The sequence below is a fragment of the Misgurnus anguillicaudatus genome, chromosome 15 (genome assembly GCF_027580225.2).
Source record: "Misgurnus anguillicaudatus chromosome 15, ASM2758022v2, whole genome shotgun sequence".
Classification (NCBI taxonomy): domain Eukaryota; kingdom Metazoa; phylum Chordata; class Actinopteri; order Cypriniformes; family Cobitidae; genus Misgurnus; species Misgurnus anguillicaudatus.
Genome location: NC_073351.2, coordinates 26,172,887 through 26,195,247, shown reverse-complemented (window position 1 = coordinate 26,195,247; position 22,361 = coordinate 26,172,887). Strand labels below are relative to the sequence as shown.

The following is a 22,361-nucleotide window of genomic DNA, read 5'->3' as shown; positions in this document are numbered from 1 at the left end:
GTTTCAATTATATTAAGCCTTAAAGTTCTGCATAATTAAGGGAGTGGCCACTTGAGTGACAGTTGAACAGCCACTGCTGTCACTGAAGTCGAGCTAGGTGGGCGTGGTTTCAGCAACCAGTCACCTCAGCTTCACCCACGTCCCGCCTCTTTACCCATGTTCGGATATCCGCGAGTGATACGCGGTGACGCGCGGCCAAGAAGACGATGGAAGACACCGCCTACTTTAAGCTTCAAAAATGATCTTCAGAAACCTATGGGTGACGTCACGGACACTACGTCCATCTTTTTATACAGTCTATGGATAGACCTCATCAATGCTAAAGATGTCAGCAGACATCATTGAAAAGAGTTTAATTAGCAATATCAAACATAACAAAAAAATAATAAATAATTTACCACTTCAGCAAATAGTAGCTATATTATAGTCTTGTATTGGAACTCTGATATACTGTCTATAGCCAATGCATTTTGGGACTGGTGCTTAATGATATCATGACTATGACTTCGCCATATGAGACCTCAAAAACCCCAAAAGTTGAGAAGTAATGTCGTTTTACAACTGTAGTATAAAGTTGGGCGGTTATCCATCCACTTCTGAATCAACAACACATAATGATGCTGTAAATTCCACCACATTTTGTTGACTCTGAGCACAGAGAGTTCATACCATGCTGTACTACTGAAAATTTTGTTTACTTGGGATATATAAGGGATGATGTCAGCTGTGCTGGGTGTTAGCACGAGATTCTTTCAGTGGTTTTCAGTCATGAAGTGTGCGTGACCACAGAACTGGAATTTTCCATGCCATTCCAAACTAGGGAATTACTGATGACTTCACAAGTGAATAAAGCTTCAGTGAGCCTAGCAGAATAAATGCACTGACCATATTTAACATTGATAAGTGCAAACTTCTGAATGATCGAACCGGCTTTAAGTGTACAAAATGCTTTAAGGTTCGGCCAAATGTATGTGTTGCTATAGCGTATATGGTCTGCAAATAAATCATCTCATTTCATTCAACTGTAAAAGAAGCAATTACAATCAAATGAAGACTCTTCTTAATAGCCCTTCATGCTCCCCAAATGAAGTTTAAATGTCGCTGAAGTTCCGCCACTGGCGATGACTGACTAACATTAGACTGCCAAACGACAAAGAAATGAAGCAAAGGAACCAATCGAGCAAGACGTCAATGTTTCTTACCAAAAAATGGAAATTACCCTGTCTGACACATTCAATAGACAAAATTGCTCACACACATTTAGTTTTTAATTTATTTGTATTTATATTTAATTGTCAAAAGGAGCATACCTGATGGTATTACAGAGAAATCCTATATCACACACTGAGCTGAGCAGGGGAGGAGCTGCCGGCTGGTGCTTTATTTTTAGAGCCAGCAGTATGTGGTCAAACAAACAAGGATCAATCTAAGCATGGCGGATGTTAACCCAGGGCAAAAAATAACGGCCCTGTTTATTGTCAGTCACAGCACTAGAAAATCATTTGACCAAAAGTAGGGCAATAGAATAGAAGCAATAAAACTAAAAGTGTCAGAGATTCCTATACATTTTGAATGTACAATCAAATTTACATGTAGTCTTTTACCAAGACACACTGCACTGCGCTTCTGTTTTTTATATATTTCAGAAAAAACATTGGCAAGATTAGTGCAAAGGCTTGCTTGAGTTTGTGCATTGCCTTTTCAATTTGTGTGTCAAAACACGCCAGACAGCCCGAACTATGCTGTCAATCACAACAAAGGCCTTGCTTAGTTAAGATGTATATCACACAGTCTGAGATACAAGACAGTTAATGTCACAGAGTCTGCTTTGGCTTTTACCCAAGATTTCACTAGAGACATATCATACAATCTGACAAGCAACAATTTGGGAAAAAGTGTACACTGGCTGAGCTCATATATGATTTCAAAGACTCTCGTTTCTTCTGTAGGTTGGTTGTATCTTCTTTAACCATCAAGTAACTGTATTCCCTACTGAAAAATCCAGCAAAAACCAGCATAAGCTGGTAGTTGGTTTTAGCTGGTTTAAGGTGGCAGTAGCTGTCTAAGCTGGTCTTACCAGCCTGGCAAAGCAAAGTCCAGCTAGACCAGCTTAAAAAGTGACCAAAAGACAGCTAGACCAGCTTGCTACACCAGCAATACCTGCTAAAACCAAGCTGGGAGACCAGCTAAAACCAGCTCACCAGCCTATGCTGGATTTTTCAGTAGAGTTGTGTTACAGAATAATGCACAAACATGCCAAATAGCTGTAGTAACATAACAGCTCATGCATGCACAACATATTTCAAAAACTTGATCTTCTGCGTAACTTATCCAAAGGCAACCATAAGACCACTATCTCAAATGCAGCACATAAAAATGCTAGTTAACAAGAATCACTGCCTCTCGCACAAGATCCTCAGTCTTGCTCTACATGAATATCAGTCTCTCGTTGTCATGCTGAAACTATTATCACTGAATCCCCTTCACACACACACACACACTTTATCCCAAATCAAGTACCTGCAATAGCGTTCCAAACCAAATAGCCCATAATCTATAGGCGTATACCTGAAGTCATTTAACTGTAGAGATGGAGATGAAACCTCACAAAGGCCTTTTGCATGGTTCATCATTAGCATACACACAACACATTTTTCCAATCTACATTGCAACTCTACCGTAGGGAAATGCTGTGCTTGGCAGGAAGATTCATATAAAAGGGAGCCAGGCAGGAGCGTTTCAGAGGGAGCATCTCAGGACAGATGGGATGGTTGCATGAGTCCTGAACAAAAGCCAGAAGGATTGGCAGGGGCCGTGGTTTATTGTTCACTGATGTCTTTTGACATGGGACCCTTTAGCGCGTTGAGCTATTTTTTTGTGTGTAAACATCTATCGAAATTCTCAAAGGAGAAACACGATTTTCTCAGAAAAGAGGAACAAACTTTGTTGCATTGACCTCATTCAAACTATACCAAGACATTAACTTACTTTCTTACTGTAAGAAATGTGAATGCAATACCAGTATATAATTTGTAAGTGATTTAGGTGAGTTCTTGTCGCATTGTACTGCATTACTTTATATTCATCAGAACTGACCTTGGCTAAGTTCACAATCGAACAAATCCATTGCTAATTGGCAGATTGCAAAACTAATGGTATTGCTGTTTAAATTAATGGGATATAAATTTAAAATGATTATAGGGTTCTGCTTCAGCCGGAAGAGGTCAAGTCTGAATGTTCAATTACTGGAATATAGATTTTTTTTCTAATTATCATTAATTTGGGCCGAATTTAAAGTGACATAAATCACCTCAACAATTCTCACCATGTCAGCTAAAACCCTGTTCAATATTAACCGGTTCTGTCATCGACTCTAAACTCTGCCTCACTGAAAATTGTGATACATCATATTAATACCATGATACTTTGATGTATATGATGGTAGGCTGTAACAGGGTTCCCACACCTTAGTTAACTTCAAATTCAAGGACCTTTCAAGGACTTTCCAGGTTCAATACCCTCAAATTCAAGGACTAAATGTGGGGACACATTTCAAGTGAGAGCAAGGTTACAATGTGTACATTGTACAACTTTGAAAGATACACTGTTGCAGTTTCCTTTCGAGGGAACTCGCGCTGCGTCACTGCCGTGACACTTTGGGGACGCCTCCAAGGGAAAGTGTGTTTGAATGTATGGCATTTATTTATCAAATTCAACCAATGGTGAGGCTTAACGACAAAGAAAGGGTGACGCGGGAGCCAGGAAGTATATTGCTATCTGAAATATTGCCAAAGACGGCGTTACAGGGACGCAGGAAGTATGGCAAGAGAGACGCAGCGTCAACAGTTAGATACTAAACACGAGACGTTTTCATTTGTCAAACACAACTATGCAAAAAAGCATTTTGGTATGAATCAACATTAGCATACAGAACATAAAAGCATTTAAAGCAAACAGTTTAGCATTTGTGCTTAAAAAGTCTAGAATTTTTATGATATTATCCTACAATACACAGAGAATAATATGGATTTTTTTACAGAAAACTCTTGCATAAAATAGATTCAAGCACTTTCAATGATCTGTATCTATGTATGTATATTTTCAAAACCTTCCCATGGTCTTGATTTTTTCCCCCAGATTCACAAACTTTCAAGGATTTCAAGGATCCGTGGGAACCCTGGTGTAAACAATTCTTATACTGATGTACTCTACCATGGTATTTCAAAGGTACTCTTAAGTACACAAAATGTCATACAGTGTCAGATTCATTACTGATACTGTATCTTCTAACCCATAGACAGAAATACTTTAGTGATTTACCCTTTCTCTTTTTGAGAAACTTCCTCTCTTTATCTTTAAAAGGAAGTTCTAAAAGTTTCTTATTTAGTCAAACATCTGATCGGCACAAGGTGATTTCTGGATGAGTCAAATCTTAAACTACGGTACATTTCTTTCACTGATATCCTGAAATAAAACAGTGTATAACGAAACAAAAAACATGAACAACTTCTTTCTTTCGTGACAGGTCTTGTGCAACCAAGACATCATGCTTTTGTCATGGATTGTAACAATGGCAAACTTCCCTGAAGACATACAGTAAAAAACAGAAATCACACATTTGTCACCTCCCTAGAACGCCTGTTAGTGTGGGAGGAGAGAGTCTCTGAGTCACCGATTTCAACCATCTACAATTAACCAAAAGCAGCTCTCTTTAATTTTCTTTATTTTTCTCACTGGAAACTTTAAAAGTCTTGAACTTTTCTGTGTGTGTGCGCGACTGAACTGAAGAAAAAAGTAAATTTTTAACGAAAAAGGCTACTTTTTGTCTTAAAAGGTTTCTATCATGGATACATTGTTTAACTGCTGTCCTTGAGGACCACTTAATCATTGCACAAAAAAACATACAGGTAACACTTTACAAAAGGTTGTATTTGTTAACAGTAGTTAATGTATTGGCTAAATTCTACTGCATTTATTGATCTTAGTTCATGTTAAAGGAACACGCCCACATATTGGGAATTAAGCTTTTTCACTGTATCCCCCAGAGTTAGATAAGTCCATACATACCTTTCTCATCTCTGTGCATGCTGTAACTCTGTCTGACGCAGCCCCCGCTAGCTTAGCTTAGCACAAAGACTGTAAGTGAATGGCTCCACCTAGCAAACTGCTCCCAATAAGTGACAAAATAACGCAAACATTTTCCTATTTATGTGTTGTGATTTGTATAGTCACACCGTGTACAAATAACAAGGTCATATGAGACACAGCGATATTTTAACAGTATACATACTGGGAACTATATTTTAGAAGGCGAAGCACTGCTACTAGGGCGGAGTGATTTGCACAACTCTGACCGAACTCTTTGCTCCTCACCAGGGGGCTTCTCGGTTGGGGCGAGCAAATCACTTCGCCCAAGTAGCAGTGCTTCGCCTTCTGAGAATATAAATCCCAGTATATATACTGTTAAAAGATTGCTGTGTCTCATATGACCTTGTTGTTTGTGCACGGTGTGACTGTGCAGGTCGCGGCACATGAGTGGGAAGATGTTTGCGTTGTTTTGTCACTTGTTGGGAGCAGTTTGCTGGCTGGAGCCATTTACTTACAGTCTTTGTGCTAAGCTAAGCTAGCGGGGGCTGCGTCAGACAGAGTTACAGCACGCACAGAGATGAGAAAGGTATGTGTGGACTTATCTAAATCTGGGGGATACGGTGAATAAGCTAAATCCCCAAAATGTGGGCGTGTTCCTTTAAAAAAAACGGCACTGTTTTTCAATATTTTACTATGTTCTTACCTCATCTTAGACGAAAAAACACATACCTATCTTTATTCAATGCGTGCACTTAATCTTTGTACAGCACGGCATGAATGTGTTAGCATTTAGCCTAGCCACATTTATTCCTTAGGATCCAAACAGGGATGAATTTAGAAGCCACCAAACACTTCCATGTTTTCCCCTTTTAAAGATTTTTACATGAGTAGTTACACAAGTATGGTGGCACAAAATAAAACGTGGCAATTTAAGTGAGAACTATATTGTATGGCGGAAGGGCACTTAGTTTGCAGCACTTCGACCTCATGTGCTAACACATTCACGACGTGCTGTACAAAGATTAAGTGCACACATTGAAAAAAGATAGGTATGTATTAATTCATCTAAGTTGAGGTAAGAACATAGTAAAATAAAATAAAAATTCATAATTAAAAGTTGTAACTGTTAAGGTCACAATCATGTTTTGGGAATATTGTGGTTTTTTTTACAAATGACTTATCTGTGACTTCCGCTTATCTCCTCCCCTCCTCGAAACAATATGTTTACATGTACACAAATAATGCGATTATTTCCTATAATCAGATTAAGGACTTAATGACAGTAAGATGTTTAAATGACTGAAGTTAGTTTTCATAAACGGTTTTGACGCGTGTGCAGCAGGCACTTATTTTGACAAAACACGTGATGCACATGGTTCACATGACGCAACAAATACATATTTTGAAAAAAACAAGCAGCACACATGACACTTCGAACACTTATTTTGAATTTGCGCCCCTCGGATGAGCAGTCACGAGCTGCCACTGGTTTTTCTATATGCTGCTGTCACATTTTTTAAGCTGTTTCTAAATAAAGGCAGATTGCTGACAGTGAATCGTGTCAAGTTCCTAATGTCAAGTTTAAAATGAATTTGCGCTTAAGGTGCGTCACAAAAACACATGCGCATTTCAGTTAGTGTGGTATAGATGCAATTAAAGTGTTTACATGGCATACGCCTTTAATACTTTAATACTTGCTGCAATTATGACCTTAATCGCATTCTTTTTCTTGAAGTATTGTGTTTACGTGTTTTACATGGAATGGTGAAAGGGTGGGGCCTGGGAAAACATTGCAGTGATTAGCAAATAACAACATAACCTAACTTCCAACGATCCAATCAATTTTCTAAGAACAAATTCAAGTCCCATCCTACCTTTATTTCTCAATTCAAAAGCTGTTTTACTCGGATATATTTCATGAAGGGGAAAATAAGACAATCGCTATTTCTGTTTTATTGTGACTTTAACATTAGTCAAGGCACAATGAACTAACATGTACAATTGTATTGGCAACTAACATTAACGTAGATTAATAAATGCTGAAAAACCATTTTGCTCATTGTAAGTTTATGTTAGCTAATGCATTAAAACTAATGTTAACAAATACAATATTGTAAAGCATTACAAAAGTAATAATAATAAAAATAACATAAAAATCATAATAATTTTGTTTTTCACGACCCATTTTCCACCTCTCTCTAGCGTTTAGAATTAAATGAGCCATTTTATCCTGCTAGCCCTTTAAGAATTTAAAGTAACCGTCTTGAACGTTACAGTATGCTTTATCCATCAAACCACTGTATTTCAAAAGACAATTTTGAACCCCATGAAATGACCCTTTTAAAATCAAACACAGCTTAGTACAGTATTGTGTCTTAAAGTGATGTGGAGAAAGGAAAGAGATCATGCTCTATCCAATACTTTGCTTTCCAGATGGCCACTCTCTTTTTGACAGTCTCATTAAAGAATGTGGTCTGGTGCATGTGAAGTTATGGTCAGTGAATATTCTGTGGATATGTTTTGGATTTGACTATGTAACTATCCAGGAACTGCCAGCTCTAACTCATCATTCCCTTTGGAAAAAAAGTTCAGCCATTGGCTGGCCTACTTTCGGCCTCAGCTCGAACAGTGAATGGGCTAAATTGGATGGAAACGTTTTTACTCATTTGTGCAGGCGAGGAACTCTGACAGATCACCACAAAGCTTTTGGTTGGTCAGGCAGACATTCACAGGAAGATTACTTTTTTTATAACCTACTTCCTAAGGGAAAGGCACAAAAACACAGTTGTGAGCATGCCATCTAGAAGATAAATGCAAAATGACAGGATTGGTTTTGTTTACACTTGAGCAGAAAACCTGTTTATGGTTTTATAGCTTTAGACGGATTGACGGAGTAACTTAAGTATCTTTCTGCAGATATATCCACTTCAGGGCAATAGGTTAATGGGGCTTATCTTATTATATGTTCAGTAAGTTGTCTTTAATGGGCAATGCGATCTATTCAACAATGTTAATATTAACAATACAGTTTTTTTACTTACCCCACTGTATTTAAAAATATCAAGCCAGATCATGCCATAAACCTCTAAAACAACAAGTGAGTTTTTTCACATCAATGCTGACTTTACGAGTTTGTAGACCTCTGTTGATGCATATTAAACAGCATGCTTAGAATTGCAATATTAGCTTGCATGCCTGGGCTTGCAATAATTTGTTTGCATGCTTCCTTGTTAGAGTCTTCCTCCAAGGCAGCTTTGTAAGGTAAATTCAGAGTGAGACAACAAAAGCCTATATGGAAGCTGTTACATAACTGAGGAAATGAAAACCATCAGTCATATGTGGGATTTCTTTTCAAACAGCTGGTACAAGACCATTAGACTTTAGGAATGATGGTCATGATGCGCATATGATTAATGTTTAGAATGTGTGAATCACTTTCCCCAAATTACATCAGTCACCTAACAGTACAATTCTCTGAAACATCTGTCACGTCTGAAAATGACTTCCTTAAATTTAGCATACAACATAAAATTACCATAATTTAAAAACTGAGTTTATTTATTTCTCAGTCAACTCATATGAAAAATCACAGATGAGATCTCTAATATCTCAGTTACTATTCCTTGACATCAATGAGATTATAACTGTATGATAACAAATGAAACTTTTGCATAAGTCTCCTGCATCTTAGATATTTCATCTGAGAAAAAGACTCTTAGAGTTTTAAAAGAGATATCAATAATGTAAAATGAGCTCAGATTTGTCAAGTCTGCAACATTTTAGTATGAAGTCAATATTTTCAATATGAACTTAAACATTTCTCGTCATAATAAAGAGCACCAATTATCCGATTCACGATTTTACACATCCTTCGATGTGTAAAGCCCGGACTACACTGCAGGTTTTTGCACTTCTATAAGGGGGGCGTGCACACCAAAGCATTAACGCCCACGGCCAGCGCATGTTTTCAATTGTTTCCAATGGAACACCGCGTTTTTTAAATAAGCCAGCAGCTAGAGTTTTTTTTCGCGCTGAAAGCCGGCGCTCAGTGTTTTTTCCGCGCTTAGCTCTGAGCGGCGAGAGTTCAAAGTGATTCGACTTTGGGTGAAAAGCTCCGCTCGTCAATGTCAGTTCTTACACGGCCGTCCAATCACAGTGGAGGAAGGGAGGGACAAGTATCACAACAACCAACCGGCTCACAACTCAAGTATCACAGATACCAAAGCGCACGGCTGAAGAAAGCTGGCGCTTAGCTAAAAAACAGCTGGCATTTGGCATCCTCCAGACGTTTTCAGCCGCGTAAAAAGCTTTGGTGTGTCCTGCCCCTAATATCATTACCTTATCACACTCTGCGACATGGATTTTTTACACTTTGGAATGACAAGCATGTAGACTGTACGATGATGACACGGAGGCTTCGATGAATGCGTCACACACAGCGCAATGTAACCAGCATGCACTAGTGATAAACAAATACCATTACGCAGGTCGTAGCAGCAAACACACTGAGCGTTGATCATGCTGAATTTATTAAACTGTCCGAAAACTATCGTAAGCTATATTTGGACGCAAGACCGGGAAAACAGCCATCTATGAACCTATCTTACTGTATGACATATGACCACCAATGAATAGCCACGATCACAGAAATCACAACGATTGTTTCACAATGGCGATCTTTCGTCTGGGACAGCCCAAAATTGTGCAGTGTATCCCAGGCTTAAGTGTTTATTGGTACATGTTAACAATATGCAAAAGGTACAAATCGCAAAATAAACGATGACGCGAGTAATCATCTCAAACTTAAATCTCTTTTCTTGGACTACAACAAATACATGGATTGTAGGCAACAGTTCACTTCCTTGGCCTGTTAATGGTCATTGTCATAACTGTGCCCGCTTCTGACTCACAGCCTGTAGTAGCCTGTGTTTTCATATTTAAAGAATTTACAACTGACTAAACCATGATTCAAACACGAGTTTTGTGCAGTGCAGAATAGCACTTGTTGTTTGTCGTTTCTGCGATCACAAATGCAGACCTGGTTTTATGTTTTAGTATCCTTACCTTACCAATCTGTTATGTTCTGCTCAAGCCGCCCTGGTAAAGGTGATCGATCAGATTGGTTATCTGCATTTCCTGGATCAGATTCGGATCGTATTGATAAGGTAGTAAAGACGATATTACCTCCTGTCAGTATTCCGATGGGAGTAATCTTCCAAAGACGGTAAGGAGCGTCACATTTCAGGCTGACATCAGAGGTATTCAGGCCAATTACAACGTACAGGTTAGCTGGCCAATTGGAGGACACTGCGCTTTTCAGAATGATGAATTTTGTACAGAATCAACACATTTCAGAGAGGCAGGGCATAGAGGAGCAACAATAATGTTCGGTATGTAGAAAATAATACACAAAAATAATACTGAATACTTCGCCAGCCAGAAATGTGACACTTCTTACCATGTTTGAAAGATTCGGTTGCTAACAGGAGTTAACTTACAGTCCGAATCGGGAGGAATTATGATATGTCGGTCTTTACTACATCACCAATCCCAGAAAGTAAATTGTTGCCTACAATCCATGTGTTTGTTGTAGTCCAAGAAAAGAGATTTACATTGGAGACGTTAACTTGCGTCATCGTTGACTTTGGGGTTTGTACCTTTTGCAAATTGTTAACATGCACTAATACACACTTACACAGCAAAGGAAATGTAAAATCGTGAATTCGACCACTGGTGCTCTTTAAAAAGAGCAAAAATCTAGCAAATCTATTCCATCTATTCCCCCAACAAATCCTGAGCAAATCAACATCATTGTTTAATGTGAAGAATATCAACTCTACAAACGTTATTTAAGACAAACGTTGGTTAGTCTAAAGTGTTTCAATGTAGATTTAAAATAATTCGCACACCACTGTTTTTTAGATACAATGCACGTATCTGTTTTACAATGCACGAAACAAACAAGGATTGTCTGTCATACTGAAAAGGTCACAATAGCACTGATGAACTCTCTACAATCGGTCACATTCAAACATCTCACAATTAAATAATTCTGTGATCCAGATGTGTTTGACAATACAGACATGGAGCTGCAGTATTTTAGTCATTAATGGATTCTCTGTTTGCATAAAGCTCAACCCTCTGTCATCCATCAGCTTCACCAGAGACACAGGCCAGGCAGGACTCCACCACCGGGGCACAAACTATGAATATTCTAATGAGTAAGTCACAAAACTCACCCCATGGCTAAGCTTTAGACTCTTAAGCAGATAAAAACAAAGCTGAATCACATGCAAGAACAAAACCACCATATATACATACATATATATACACACACACACACACACACACACACACACACACACACACACACACACACACACACACACACACACACACACACACACACACACACCACTGCTCAGGCAACCTCAGGCCATAATACCAATGATACATACAAACTTTCACTTCAATATGCTAAAGCACTGGTAAGGCAGCAAAAAAAAACAAAATGGCAGGCAAACAATGTGGCTGACCTTTGACGTTGCTTTAATATTCATGTGACCCGACTCTAGGAAGTTTAGAAAGTTTTTCTGCAAAACTGGTGAAAAATCTATTTGGGCAGAAATATAGTTTTTATGCCACTGAATTCAAGTTATAAGCAAAAATAAAACTGCAACATTCATCTTTTGGTGACACTAGTTAGTTATTGGCATTTTAGTGCCCAAAACTGTGTGAAAGTATTCAACTTTATTCCATATGGTGTATGCCCTGCCACAAACAATATGAGAATAATAATATGAAGAAAACAGTTTAGCACTTCTAGTGTTTAGACCTTAAAGGTCACATTCTTCGTGATCCCATTTCTCTAACTTTAGTTAGTGTGAAATGTTGCTGTTAGAGCATAAATAATACCTGCAAAATGATAAAGCTCAAAGTTCACTGCCAGGCAATATATTTTCTTTAATAGAATTCCCTACATCTCCCTACGACAACTGGCAGATCAATAACCAATAGAAGCACAGAACCCGATGACGCAATTAGTGCGCCGACAAAAACAACAAATAAACGAAGACCAAATAATGTCAAAAAGAGGTAGACTGTACACCAGGAGGAGAAACTTGTGGAGTTATGGAAAGGTAAAGAGTGTTTGTGTCATCGCCACTGTACCATGATAGGATAAAAATGAAGCAGCCTGGAGAGAAATCGCACTGGAAATACAAATGCCAGGTACTTTTTATGCTCGAGACAAGTCATGATTAAAATAAATGGTAGATGTTGTTTCGGTTTGCTAGCCTTCGCTTTAGCGTGTGTTCGCTCAGCCGTTGTCGATAGATGACGTAAAACTGCAGACGCGTTTGTTTGCGTCCGTCCGATTTTTAAAAGTCTTTAAACTCATACAGTCTGACATTGATGGAAACTTGAGATTATACAGTGTGACATGGACTTAACTACGATATTGAATGCAGAGTGTGGCAGGCAACAATCCTAAAGGACTATTTACAGTTTTTTCCAATTGCGCACAATTTTGCAAACTAGTCTGGTTTTATTAAAAAAACTTAACACAATTTACAAAACCACACACCCAAATAGCAAAATACCACATATATCCTGCAAAATTAAGCAATCCAACCTAAACTACATATAACATTATCAAAATCAAACTTTGACACAAATTGGAACACACTATATTCATATTACCAGATTTTTGTCTAACCAACTACACACAGTTGGGCATTATGAAAAGTGCACGTTTCTTTAGTATGCTTTGCCATAATACTAAAATATGTATTCGATTGTTCACATGCACAAAAATATTTGCGGATACACACACATGCTGTTGAATTTTTTTATTTTTCACCAAACAAGTCACAACGCCTCGTCCACATCACAGGCAATATATTCCCTTGCCAGACATCGAAGGAAGAAGCGCCTTGAGCGCCTTATCCATCCCTAAATTGCACCAACATCATTCTCATCACATGCCTCTTCCATAGCCTGCAAAAGAGGCATGCGCACAAAGGGCTGGTGGTCATATACCTTCCATATAACTCTTCTATGGGGTTCAAAAATGGCAAGTATGGGGGAGGTATTGCACGATAAATGTTTGGTAGTCAGCAAACCAGATTTGGACTGGGGCTGCGCGATGAAAGCTCACGTTGTGCCATACTACAACATACCGGTTTCTTTGGTCTACATCATTCATAGACTCTGATGGTATGAGAATGTTGTGGAGAAATGTGAGAATATGGGCTGTGTTGTATCAAGGTTGGCATGACGGTGGAGGACACCATCTATATTGGAGATGGCAGCACACATTGTGATGTTCCCACCACGTTAGCCAGGAACATCAGTAATGGCTCTGTGGCCAATGACGTTCCTGTGGTCTTTTCTAGTGCTTACATCCTGATTGAAGTGTTAACAATTAACCATTCAGGTGTTTGGGCAGGTGGCACATATATTGGCCATTTAGCTCGTGTAGTGTCATTTTGAATGGTAGTGTTTTGAAAAGGCAAACATGTGACTTTATGTCAGATTATTGTGTCTTATGCAGAGAACCGTGTTCAGTGCATTTAAAAAGTGCCATTGTGAATTGCAAAATGTGTGTAAAGCAGAAAATGTGTTTAGACTTTTGGAGACTTGAGAAGAGGTGTTGCTCTCTCTGTGTCAGTTTAAATAGTTGTGCTGTTCATGTCATTTTAGTGTGTTAACAATTGGAAAAAACTGTAAAGGAACAGTATGTAGGATTGTGGCCAAAACTGGTATTGCAATCAAAAAACTTGTGGCTAAAACTGGTACTGCAATCACACAACTGGTGGCCAATACACAAAATGACAACATAAACATCAGTTGAGGGCTGCAACTCCACTTTTTAAATTACAATTACCTGGCCAGACCACTGTTGTCAGTGATATAAGTATTTGTACACTATAAACTGCACACTGTAAACACAATCAGAGCTTTAAAAAAAGGACGGGACCTTTAAAAGCTTTATACCGGAAATGCATTATGTATTATGTGTCTGAAACTGCCGAAGTATTGAAAGAGTGGTGGCGGGGCAAATTCACATATTCATATCTATTGCCCATGCTGTGTGATTAGGTAGAGGTGGAGACTAGTTTTTATAAACATATCTATGGTCCGAGCTGTGCGATTGAGTAGAGGTGGGGACTAATTTGCATATTCATAGATCCTCATATACTAAATGAGGCAAGTTCCTAATGTCAAGTTTAAAATGAATTTGCGCTTAAAGGAATATTCCATTTTCTTAAAAGAAAAATCCAGATAATTTACTCACCACATTGTCATCCAAAATGTTGATGTCTTTCTTTGTTCATTCGAGAAGAAATTATGTTTTTTGAGGAAAACATTACAGGATTTTTCTAATTTTAATGGACTTTAATAGACACCAACAATTAACACTTAACTCAACACGTTTCAACGTTTCAAAGGACTATAAACAATCCCAGCGCTGGACTGGATCTAGACGAGAAGTTGTGCTTTAAAAGTGTATATTTGTTATTTTTCTTGTCAAAAATGACAATCGTTTTGTTAGATAAGACCCTTATGCCTCTTTGGGATTGTTTATAGTCCTTTGAAACTCCGTTGAAACGTGTTGAGTTAAGTGTTAATTGTTGGTGTCTATTAAAGTCCATTAAAAGGAGAAAAATCCTGCAATATTTTCTAGGGATGCACCGAATCCAGATTTTTTAGGTTCGGCCGAATCCCGAATCCACCGTTTAAGATTCGGCCGAATCCGAAACCGAATACCGAATCCTACTCGCATCCTTATTCCAACACAGTAAAACACATTAATGAAGTAAACAACGTCCACAGCAGTGTATTTTTCATTTTATTTAATTTTAACTGTACATTATGCCAGGATGACAAGTTGGAAAAACTATTTTGACAATTACCATAAGCCTATGCATAATGAAAGCGATGCGTTGCGACACGCTCGTTTTCCCAATAAGCAAGCAGCTCCGCGCTGAAAACTATATTTAACTTTGAGTGAGAAGCTCCGCTCGTCAATGTCAGTCTTCACACGGCCATCCAATTACAGTGAAGGAGGGGCGGGACATTACCACAGCAACAAACCGGCTCACAGCTGAAGCATCACAGCTACCAACAAGCGCTCGGTTGAAAAACAGCTGGCATTTGGCGTCCTCAAGGCGTTTTCAGCCGTGTTTAAAAGTTTTGGTGTGTCCAGCTGACCGAAAGAAAAAGCTCATCTCCACGTCAGCACCCGATGTGTGTAATCAACGGCTGCGTGACGTCGACCAGCGTAGCGCAAGCCTAGGGTTCGGTTCGGTGGAAAAAAAATCTAGGATTCGGCCGAACCCGAACCCCGCCAAAAAGCCCAGTATTCGGCCGAATCCGAAACCGAATCCTGGATTCGGTGCATCCCTAATATTTTCCTCAAAAAACATAATTTCTTCTCGACTGAACAAAGAAAGACATCAACATTTTGGATGACATGGTGGTTATCTGGATTTTTCTTTTAAGAAAATTGAATATTCCTTTAAGGAATATTCATAGGCATTTCAGTTAGTGTGGTATAGATGCAATTTAAGTGTAGACTAGAGTTACATTTAAGGTGTTTTTAAAGCATAAAGAAATTATTGCCACAAAATAACTAATTTATGTACTATTATGATGCTCAAAGATTAGTTTAAAGTGATGAAATTATTGACTACAGGGGGACTTTAATAACAACTTCAAAAAGAGTCTCCACTTATGCTTAATGCCATTAAAACACGCAAGTAGTACTGTAGCCACATTAATGAAAAACAGAATCAAGCACAAGCCAACTTTAGTGATTGCACACTGATTTCTTATGTCACCGGGCAAAGAAAAGAAGTAGGCTCTTTTTAAACGTAATTTCCTGGAGTAAATCTTTCCATTTATTAAAGGCATCTGTGTCAGTTCTCTCTAGAAAGTCACCGTAGATGCTACAGGCCTTATCATGTTCACTTAAGCCACTTTCTTTAAAGCCGGTCCACTTTTTACATGAAATAAGACTTATTCACAGAGCATGTGTTTGCAATAAAGATGTCATTAAACAAGCGAAAATACATGCACACACACCTTGAAATAATATAAACCATATGCCAGCTGCACAGGATAAAGCTGTGACCATCGGTCAAACTAGATGACTGATTTTTGCTTTTCCAAGTCAGGAGTAAAAGAACTCTACATCTTACTATGGTATATGGTTTCGGCTGTTTTGATTCGGTATGCACATTTATAAACTTTATCACGTGCATGTGACAGATTCCCACACTAAATCGTTTATGAACGAAATGCACATACACTTAAAAGCCATGTATTTTCCTTTCACCCCCCCAAAAAAACGAAATTCCTTCAATGCCCTTTGTGCTCAGGCAAGAGGCAAGGCAATCTGTAGTACCTTACTTTATTCTTCCTCTGTCTCTCTCTCTCTCACTCACAAAATCACCTCTCTTTTCACTCACAGAGAACAGATCTCTACAGGATGTGAGCAGTTATTCTGTCTTCTAGATAAGTAGAGTAAAGAGGTAAAGTGTACCTGTAGTTCAACTGGTAGAGCATTGCATAAAAGCACAAGATTGAATGCACAACTATAGTGCCCACTGCAATATTATCTGACCTGAATGTGCTCTGCTGTTTGATGATGCCCTGTTACACCTGGTATTAAGATGGCAAAGCTAAATACAGGTGTTTATGCGGTCTAAACCTTTTGTGCTAATACACTTTCAACCACATTCAGTAGTAGTCAAAAACGTATTCGACCGGATTGCTTTTGAAACATTGAGATAATATTAGTGCGCGTCAACGTAAACCCATAATTTCTCCCGCTTGTGTTTTAACAACTCACCTCGAAGTCATCAGGACAGAAGCGGTCGAAAGTGGACGAAACAGACGGATTAAAACACCAAGGGGCGGTCTCCCGGACTAGGATTAGCTTAATCCAGGACTAGGCCTTAGTTTAATTAGAAAATATAACTAGTTTTAACAAACATGCCTTACTAAAAAGATCACCTGTGTGCCTTTTGAGGTAAAACAAAGGGCACTGATGTATTTTAAGATCTGTAAGTGCAAGTTGTTTTCAGTTTGGAGAGCTCTTAAAAGTGTTTAAATCTAGGACTAGTCTAATCCCTGTCCGGGAAACTCACCTCGAAGTCATCAGGACAGAAGCGGTCGAAAGTGGACGAAACAGACGGATTAAAACACCGAGGGGCGGTCTCCCGGACTAGGATTAGCTTAATCCAGGACTAGGCCTTAGTTTAATTAGGAAATATAACTAGTTTTAACAAACATGCCTTACTAAAAACATTACCTGTGTGCATTTTGAGGTAAAACAAAGGGCACTGATGTATTTTAAGATATGTCAGTGCAAGTTGTTTTCAGTTTGGAGAGCTCTTAAAAGTGTTTAAGTCTAGGACTAGTCTAATCCCTGTCCGGGAAACCGCCCCCAAGTGTCTCTCTCGTCGTTTTATAATCCGACCGACCAAAACGCATCTTAAAGGGACACTCCACCTTTTTTGAAAATATGCTCATTTTCCCGCTCCCCTAGACTTAAACATTTAATTTTTACCGTTTTGGAATCCAGCTGATCTCCGGGTCTGGCGCTACCACTTTTAGCATAGCTTAGCACAATCCATTGAATCTGATTAGACTATTAGCATTGCGCTAAAAAATAATCAAAAAGTTTGAATATTTTTCCTATTTAAAACTTGACTCTTCTGTAGTTAAATACGGACTACCGGCACATCCGGGAACTTGACTGTAAATTTTGTCACCGCCCCTTTTTGGGGGAAAACAGACTAGACCTTCCATTGACTTCCATTCAAAATAGCGGAACAAAGCAATGTTCGTACACAGCCGGCAGGCGTAAATAACTTATGAAATCACTCAGATTAAACATGTTGAGTAATTATCTGTCCACCCTGCCTGCCATAGAGCGTGAAAGGTACATTAACACATTTAATTTGCTCAATATAAAAACATGTCCCATTCATTCTGACAGCGTCAAATTTGTGTAACAACGCTATCCAGTGATTGATGGAAATATCGCTAAGGCTAGTTGTATGGCTGGACGGAAAAGTGCACTCAGTACTCTAAATATAAAGACATAATATTTAAATACGAAGTAACTTTCAAATACGAAGTAAAATCATTCACTTGCTTCCCTGTTGACTCGATGAGGTACGAGTAAATGTCCGGGTAAGACACCTCTGGTCAATAGGGAGCGTTGTTACACACATTTGACGCTGTGAGAATGAAAGAGACATGTTTTTATATTGACCAAATTAAATGTGTTAATGTATCTTTCGCGCTCTATGGCAGGCAGGGTGGACAGATAATTACTCAAAATGTTTAATCTGAGTGATTTCATAAGTTATTTACGCCTGCCGGCTGTGTACGAGCGTTGCTTTGTTCCGCTATTTTGAATGGAAGTCAATGGAAGGTCTAGTCTGTTTTCCCCCAAAAGTGGGCATGAACCTGTTCAGAGACATTCTATGACGTTGCGTCAGTTGTGCGTATTGTGTACTAAGAGCAACCGAAAATTAAAAGTTGCGATTTTCTAGGCAAATATGGCTAGGAACTATACTCTCATTCCGCTGTTATAATCAAGGACTTTGCTGCAGTAACAAGAGAGAGACGCAAGAGAGAGAGTGGCAACACTGTTATCGGAGCTCCGCCGAGTTCATCATCTAAATCTTACTTTCTTACTATCTTGTTCCTATCTATATAATATAACTTACTAGTTCATCTTAGGAATACCTTACCGTGACGATTATTCAACAGTTTCAATAAGTGAAATGATTTATCACTGGTAAACACCCAGTATTAGCATATAGCCCGGTAGCATTAGCAAACGAGGAAACGCTGCTCCGTGCATTGGAGCTCCGTCGAGTTCATAATCTAAATCCTATTTTCTTACTATCTCGTTCCTATCTATATAATATAACGTACTAGTTTATCTTAGGAATACTTTACCGTGACGATTTTTGAACAGTATTAATAAGTAAAACGATCTATCACTAGTAAACACCTAGTGCTAGCATATAGCCCACTAGCATAAACAAATGTGCCGGTTGAAGTTAGCACTTGCTCACTGTCTGTTTACTGTAAATCTGCCTTCTTTTTCGATCTAATGGCGGACTCATCCGATGTATGTTTTTCAGACCTTTCCTCACCAGAGCGGGAAGCTGTGGAGGAGTTGTGTCCCGTCATTAGCACCAGGCGGTACAGCGTGCCTCACATCACCCTGGCTCCAGGCACCCGGAGACGACCGAGGCACGCAACGAGCGAGCACCCATCTCGATGCAGCTTCACGGACCGCGGTCTGGCGAACGGAGACGCCATCGCCCAGCATGAAAACGACCTTTCCTCACCAGAGCGGGAAGCTGTGGAGGAGTTGTGTCCCGGCATTAGCACCAGGCGGTACAGCGTGCCTCACATCACCCTGGCTCCAGGCACCCGGAGACGACCGAGGCACGCAACGAGCGAGCACCCATCTCGATGCAGCTTCACGGACCGCGGTCTGGCGAACGGAGACGCCATCGCCCAGCATGAAAACGGTAAGACTCCGCTTGTCATTGTTACCTGCACTACTTGCCACATGTACAGTTTAGCTTCTTCCGTCAGCATAGAGGGGTTTACATGTGCTAAGTGTATTGAAGTAGTAAGGCTGACGGAGAAGGTTGCAGAACTAGAAGCGCGCATCCGAACGCTAGTTGAGGACAGTAAGACCGCTAATGTTAATGTTACAAACACTGTTTCGGGTGCGCCTAGTGTTAAGCGTAATACACTTGGCTCGGTTCCGACTTCAGAGTCAAGGCGGCTGACTAACTGGGTGACTGTCAGGCGGCCTAGTCGCATTCGGCATCCAAATCACGTTCCTGTTTTAATATCAAACAGATTTTCTCCACTCAGCAATACACCGGCTGAGACATCTGTTAAAGGTGCCCTGGTTATTGGAGATTCTATACTCAGGAACGTTGGCATTGAGGCACCAGCCACCATAGTCGATTGTATACCGGGAGCCAGAGCGTCTGACATTAGATCCAAACTTAAAGTGCTGGCTAATGCTAACCGTAAGTTTTCTAAGATTGTTATTCACGCCGGCACGAATGACACCAGACTCCGCCAGTCGGAGATCACCAAAGATACTATTAAAGAGGTGTGTGAAATTGCAAAAACAATGTCAGACAATGTAATTTGCTCTGGTCCCCTCCCCGCCTACCGGGGGGATGAAACTTACAGTAGATTAGTGTCTCTTCATGGCTGGATGTCAAAGTGGTGCCCTCAGCATAACGTAGGGTTTATAGACAATTGGAAGCATTTCCGGGGAAGACCTGACCTGCTAAAGAGAGATGGCCTCCATCCGTCTCCGGAAGGAAGTGCTATACTCTCTAGAAATCTGACCAATAGTCTTACTTTTGATATTGTCTGACTATCCAGGGCCCAGGTCAGGAAACAGACAGATCGGCTTACCCATCAGTCTGTTAGCTGCCTTGACATGTCAAGATCACATATATCCCAGCACATAGAGCCTTTTTTAACAGAGTACCAACACATCTCGACTGTGTCTGTTCCTCGAACAAATAAATACAGAGCACCGCTTACCTCGTCTCGTACAAATCTTATTAACATAAAACTAGAACATAATACATTAACAGATGAAACTCAAATGTTAAAATTCGGCCTTCTTAACATTAGATCACTTACCAACAAAGAACCAATTATCAATGAAATAATTACTGACCAAAACTTAGATGCACTCTGTTTAACAGAAACCTGGCTTAAAGCAGACGATTACACCAGTTTAAACGAATCCACCCCACAAGACTATTATTATAAACATGTTCCTCGTCTAATAGGGAGAGGGGGTGGTGTAGCTACAATATACAATAAAATATTCAAAGTAAACCATAAATCCAACCTAAAATTTAATTCGTTTGAAATAATACTGTTAAATATGGAAATAACTGATCGCAACAACAAACGACTTTCGTTCATTTTAGCTACCATATATAGGCCTCCAGGCCACCACACAGATTTTCTTAAAGAAATAGCAGACTTCCTATCTGAGCTTACAGTCACTGTAGATAAAGCTCTTATCGTTGGTGATTTTAATATCCATGTGGATAATCCAAAAGATGCATTAGGACGTGCGTTTATGGATGTTCTAAATTCTCTCGGCATTAAACAAAACGTGTCAGGGCCCACGCATACTCGTAATCACACACTAGACTTAATTCTGTCACTCGGACTCAATATTAATGACATCGAAATATCACCCCAGAGCGATGCCGTTTCAGACCATTGCCTTGTGTCATGCACAATACTTCTAGATAGGACCGCTCAGCCTACAACATGCTACAGATTAGCCAGAACAATAATTTCCACCACTAAAGATAGCTTTATTAGCACTCTTCCAGACCTGTCTCAAATGAAACATGTAGCAGATAATCGTGAAGATCTAGATATTATAATAGAAAACCTGAACAACGTCTGCTCTAGCACGTTGGATGCCGTTGCTCCCATTCGAAAAAAGAGAATCAAAGAAAAACCGCCAGCTCCATGGTATGATCATCATACTGCAGCCCTTAAAAAAGTAGCTAGAAAAATGGAAAGAAACTACCGAAGCACAAAGTTAGAGGTATGGCGTTCAGCATGGAAAGAGAGTGTTCAACACTACAGACAGGCTATTAAAACTGCCAGATCTACCTATCTCAGTACGCTTATTAAAGAAAATCATAACAACCCTCGTTTTCTATTTAGCACAGTTGCGAAACTGACTAGAAACAAAGAACAAACAGAAACCAATAGTAAACTCCAACACAATAGTGATGACTTCATGAACTTCTTTACTAACAAAATTATGTTTATTAGGGAAAACATAGAAACTACGCAAGCAGCCATCACTCTACCCAATAGTACATTTTCCACTAGATTACCAAACGAACATCTTGAGTCATTTAATCCTACTACAATAGAAGAGCTCTCTAAACTAGTAACGTCATCCAAATCATCGTCCTGTATACTAGACCCCGTTCCCACAAAATTACTAAAAGAGGTATTTCATGTAGTGTCAGACACGGTACTTAATATCTTTAACTCATCTCTAGAATTAGGATACGTTCCAACAGCTTTCAAACTAGCAGTTATTAGACCGCTCATTAAAAAGCAAAACCTTGACCAGGGAGATCTTAATAACTTTAGACCAATCTCAAATCTACCTTTTCTTTCTAAAATATTAGAAAAAGTAGTGGCAAGCCAGC

General features: G+C 39.3%; 1 protein-coding gene across 4 annotated transcripts in view; it reads right to left on the bottom strand.

The window, feature by feature from the left end:
• The window catches only part of btbd11b (BTB (POZ) domain containing 11b), an 82,161-nt gene that overhangs the window by 49,855 nt on the left and 9,945 nt on the right, over positions 1 to 22,361 (bottom strand). Inside the window, exon 1 of one of the 4 annotated variants that reach the window (XM_055174136.2) lies at positions 12,259 to 12,279. The exons of the other annotated variants lie outside the window; for them this stretch is intronic. The gene's annotated coding sequence lies outside the window, so the exon portion shown is untranslated. Of the gene's footprint in view, positions 1 to 12,258; positions 12,280 to 22,361 lie in introns of those variants that run through there. 4 annotated transcript variants of the gene reach the window in all.